The sequence below is a fragment of the Amyelois transitella genome, chromosome W (assembly GCF_032362555.1).
Source record: "Amyelois transitella isolate CPQ chromosome W, ilAmyTran1.1, whole genome shotgun sequence".
NCBI classification, from domain to species: domain Eukaryota; kingdom Metazoa; phylum Arthropoda; class Insecta; order Lepidoptera; family Pyralidae; genus Amyelois; species Amyelois transitella.
This window is the reverse complement of record NC_083536.1, coordinates 4,129,634-4,135,633: the sequence shown is the minus strand read 5'-3', so window position 1 is coordinate 4,135,633 and position 6,000 is coordinate 4,129,634.

Below are 6,000 nucleotides of genomic sequence, written 5' to 3'. Positions count from 1 at the left end.
TTAAAGTGAAAATAGAAATGCTTGATCATTTACGCCTTGGAGAGTATCTAGGAACGTATCCCCATAAACCCATATAAATTACCATTCTGTATTCACGGTTTCTGTATTCGCGGCATATTTATGGAACACTAGCTTTTGCCCGCGGCTTCGCCTGCGTTAATTTCGCTTCCATAAAAAGATTGCTTAGATAAAGAGCCTTGCATTGACATAAACTAATATTATGCAAAAAAAAATAGATTTACCTACGTGAGTGCGTGTTTGAGGATGCTATTCAATCACGAAAATTCTACTGGATGGATTTTGATGAAACTTACGTACCCGGGAAGAATAATGCCTGGAATAGAACATAGTTTATTTTTCCTACAAAAGCAAAGTCCCAGGGCGGAGGTGTTAAAAAACTAATAAATTCTAAAGACAAAAAAAGGAAATTATAATAATAGAGAGTTACAGTATCTCTTTGTATACAAAATTTGCTGTCTTGCCCATTGGAGACATCACAAATAAACTGTCACAGCTAGTGACCCGCGAGCAAGCGACGTAGAACTGTCCGTGTGAGAAGCAATTCGTCCTGAGGTCGACTCCGGCTGCTCCAAGCGTTTGACCTTGCGATTTGTTAATTGTCATCGCGAAACATATAGCCACTGGAAACTGTACACGCTTAAATTGAAATGGAAAGTTGTTGGGAATGAGGGGAATGCGCAGTATAAAAACAATTTTACCAGCTGCACAACCAGTAAGTATTTCAGCTTCTATAATATTGTTCTGAAGCGACATCACTTTAAGACGAATCCCATTACAAAGTTTCGGCGGGGTTAAGTTGCGTAGCAACATAATTGGAATGCCTACTTTTAGTGCAATTGTATGCGCGGGCAGTCCAGATTCCGAAAGTGAATTAAGGAACTCTACCGGATAAGTTGTAGCATCGGTACTATATAAAACTGTATTTATGGATTGATATACCACCTCGCTCCCATCAATTTTTTCCAAAATACTTAAATTAATAGCAGCTGCTTGCTCATTTTTGGGTGTTAGGATTGCTCGCTCGCATATCCAAGAATCCTCGTGATGAATTATTTGAGATAGGTTTGAGATATAAACGAAATGAATAAGTTCCTCCACCGAAGTAACTACTTGACAGAGGTTCTCTGGCAGAGTCACCAATCCGTTCGATTCAGGCAACGTACCATAACCGATTTTTAATAACACATCTGAGAATTCTTGCGCTCGAGGATTACCACCCATATTCTCCCATATTACGTGTTAGACTTAATTTCCTAACCTGAGGCCAGAGTATGGAACGTTTGAGACATGCGCTTACTTCATCAGCTCTAGTACCTCGGCTTATGACGGGTAGAGTCTGGTGGAAATCACCACAAAATAATACAGTGGTACCTCCCATAATGTGATTGTTTCGCCGGATATTTTTAAGCGTACGGTCGACTGCTTCCACTGCTTTTTTATGAGCCATGGTGCATTCGTCCCAAACGATTAGGCTACATTCTGCTAGTATTTTTGCTTTGTCGCTGTTCCGCGACACTGTACTGCACAAACTGGAGTCTCATTTATATCCAGGTCCAAAGGGATCTTGAACATAGTGTGCGCTGTTTTCCCTCTAGGTAATAAGGTAGCAGCTATCCCCGAAGACGCAACAGCTAACGCTATCTTTCCTTGCCTTCTGACCTCAGCCAGTAATAAGCGAGTCAAAAAGGTTTTGCCTGTACCACCAGGCGCGTCAAGGAAAAATGTTTCACCCTGCTCTTCGTTAACACTTCTCAATACGTTGTCAAACACAGACTTTTGCTCATCGGAAACCATCCCAATACCATTATTTACGATCTCAGCCATTGCAACAGCGTCATAACTTGTATCTGCTGAATATTTGCGACTCACTTGTGGATCGTCAGAGGTTTCCTGTGGTTCCGAAAGACCATAGTGACTCAAAGAATGGCCATCAATTGATAAGACAACATCTTGAAGCGAACAAAGGCAATGATTGATAACTCTTTCATCAGATACAGTTACATTATCATTTGCTGTCTTGCCCATTGGAGACATCACAAATTAACTGTCACAGCTGGTAGCAGCAAGCGACGTAGAGCTGTCCGTGTGAGATCGTCCTGAGGTCGACTCCGGCTGCTCCAAGTGTTTGACCTTGCGATTTTTGTCCAGAATTGTCATCGCGAAACATATCGCCATTGGAAACTGTACACGCTTAATTTGAAATGGAAAGTTGTTGGGAATGAGGGGAATGCGCGGTATAAAAACAATTTCACCAGCTGCACAACCAGTAAGAATTTTAGCTTCTATTATAATGTTATGAAGCGACACCACTTTAAGGCAGTCCCATTACAAAATGGAATGTCTACTTTTAGAGCAATTGTATGCGCGGGCAGTCCAGATGCCGAAAGTGAATTAAGGAACTCTACCGAATAAGTACCGATGCCGCAAGTATCGGTACTATTTAATTTTGCCAGCGGCTACAATCGCGTTATTTCTTAAATTCTCGTGGCGCCATCTCGTATCGGATGGTCAAAAAATAAATATCTAAACCACGGGAACTAAATCAATGGTGAAATGGTAAGTACTGGCGTTACTATCAGTGTTGGGCATTAATCAATTAATTTGTTAATTGTCTTGTTAATTGATTAAAAAAGTAATTGCAATTAAATTAATTACAATTAAGTTAATCGCAATTGAACTTTTAATTGCACCTTGCAATTAAATTAATTTGATTAACGTATGTCAATTGCAACTCACAATTAAAATAATTGCAATTAACTTTTTTAATTGTTTTATGAAACAATTAAAATTAACAATTAACTTATATACCACACGCACGCATACACACACATACACACACACAAACATACACACGCACGCGCGCTAACACACACATTCTCATGTGCACTGAGGCACGTACACCACAAAAAAAATGTTGTCATGTAAACCTATTTAATTTAGTTCTCTACTCTTTGTTTTTGTTAAAGTCATACTTATTAGATATTGTAATAAAATCCTTATATAAACCTGTGGATGAAGGGATTCCCGGTGACTCAAAGGGGAGCCCCGTCAACAAATCTGTATAAGAAAAAATCTAAATCTTTCTTTCTACATGAAAAAATAACTGATGGTAGATAAAGGAAATATTCATGCGTGCGTGTGTATGTTTGTGTGTGTGTATGTGTGTGTATGCGTGCGTGTGGTATATAAGTTAATTGTTAATTTTAATTGTTTCATAAAACAATTAAAAAAGTTAATTGCAATTATTTTAATTGTGAGTTGCAATTGACATACGTTAATCAAATTAATTTAATTGCAAGGTGCAATTAAAAGTTCAATTGCGATTAACTTAATTGTAATTAATTTAATTGCAATTACTTTTTTAATCAATTAACAAGACAATTAACAAATTAATTGATTAATGCCCAACACTGATAGTAACGCCAGTACTTACCATTTCACCATTGATTTAGTTCCCGTGGTTTAGATATTTATTTTTTGACCATCCGATACGAGATGGCGCCACGAGAATTTAAGAAATAACGCGATTGTAGCCGCTGGCAAAATTAAATAGTACCGATACTTGCGGCATCGGTACTTATTCGGTAGAGTTCCTTAATTCACTTTCGGCATCTGGACTGCCCGCGCATACAATTGCTCTAAAAGTAGACATTCCATTTTGTAATGGGACTGCCTTAAAGTGGTGTCGCTTCATAACATTATAATAGAAGCTAAAATTCTTACTGGTTGTGCAGCTGGTGAAATTGTTTTTATACCGCGCATTCCCCTCATTCCCAACAACTTTCCATTTCAAATTAAGCGTGTACAGTTTCCAATGGCGATATGTTTCGCGATGACAATTCTGGACAAAAATCGCAAGGTCAAACACTTGGAGCAGCCGGAGTCGACCTCAGGACGATCTCACACGGACAGCTCTACGTCGCTTGCTGCTACCAGCTGTGACAGTTAATTTGTGATGTCTCCAATGGGCAAGACAGCAAATGATAATGTAACTGTATCTGATGAAAGAGTTATCAATCATTGCCTTTGTTCGCTTCAAGATGTTGTCTTATCAATTGATGGCCATTCTTTGAGTCACTATGGTCTTTCGGAACCACAGGAAACCTCTGACGATCCACAAGTGAGTCGCAAATATTCAGCAGATACAAGTTATGACGCTGTTGCAATGGCTGAGATCGTAAATAATGGTATTGGGATGGTTTCCGATGAGCAAAAGTCTGTGTTTGACAACGTATTGAGAAGTGTTAACGAAGAGCAGGGTGAAACATTTTTCCTTGACGCGCCTGGTGGTACAGGCAAAACCTTTTTGACTCGCTTATTACTGGCTGAGGTCAGAAGGCAAGGAAAGATAGCGTTAGCTGTTGCGTCTTCGGGGATAGCTGCTACCTTATTACCTAGAGGGAAAACAGCGCACACTATGTTCAAGATCCCTTTGGACCTGGATATAAATGAGACTCCAGTTTGTGCAGTACAGTGTCGCGGAACAGCGACAAAGCAAAAATACTAGCAGAATGTAGCCTAATCGTTTGGGACGAATGCACCATGGCTCATAAAAAAGCAGTGGAAGCAGTCGACCGTACGCTTAAAAATATCCGGCGAAACAATCACATTATGGGAGGTACCACTGTATTATTTTGTGGTGATTTCCACCAGACTCTACCCGTCATAAGCCGAGGTACTAGAGCTGATGAAGTAAGCGCATGTCTCAAACGTTCCATACTCTGGCCTCAGGTTAGGAAATTAAGTCTAACACGTAATATGGGAGAATATGGGTGGTAATCCTCGAGCGCAAGAATTCTCAGATGTGTTATTAAAAATCGGTTATGGTACGTTGCCTGAATCGAACGGATTGGTGACTCTGCCAGAGAACCTCTGTCAAGTAGTTACTTCGGTGGAGGAACTTATTCATTTCGTTTATATCTCAAACCTATCTCAAATAATTCATCACGAGGATTCTTGGATATGCGAGCGAGCAATCCTAACACCCAAAAATGAGCAAGCAGCTGCTATTAATTTAAGTATTTTGGAAAAAATTGATGGGAGCGAGGTGGTATATCAATCCATAAATACAGTTTTATATAGTACCGATGCTACAACTTATCCGGTAGAGTTCCTTAATTCACTTTCGGAATCTGGACTGCCCGCGCATACAATTGCACTAAAAGTAGGCATTCCAATTATGTTGCTACGCAACTTAACCCCGCCGAAACTTTGTAATGGGATTCGTCTTAAAGTGATGTCGCTTCAGAACAATATTATAGAAGCTGAAATACTTACTGGTTGTGCAGCTGGTAAAATTGTTTTTATACTGCGCATTCCCCTCATTCCCAACAACTTTCCATTTCAATTTAAGCGTGTACAGTTTCCAGTGGCTATATGTTTCGCGATGACAATTAACAAATCGCAAGGTCAAACGCTTGGAGCAGCCGGAGTCGACCTCAGGACGAATTGCTTCTCACACGGACAGTTCTACGTCGCTTGCTCGCGGGTCACTAGCTGTGACAGTTTATTTGTGATGTCTCCAATGGGCAAGACAGCAAATTTTGTATACAAAGAGATACTGTAACTCTCTATTATTATAATTTCCTTTTTTTGTCTTTAGAATTTATTAGTTTTTTAACACCTCCGCCCTGGGACTTTGCTTTTGTAGGAAAAATAAACTATGTTCTATTCCAGGCATTATTCTTCCCGGGTACGTAAGTTTCATCAAAATCCATCCAGTAGAATTTTCGTGATTGAATAGCATCCTCAAACACGCACTCACGTAGGTAAATCTATTTTTTTTTGCATAATATTAGTTTATGTCAATGCAAGGCTCTTTATCTAAGCAATCTTTTTATGGAAGCGAAATTAACGCAGGCGAAGCCGCGGGCAAAAGCTAGTGTTCCATAAATATGCCGCGAATACAGAAACCGTGAATACAGAATGGTAATTTATATGGGTTTATGGGGATACGTTCCTAGATACTCTCCAAGGCGT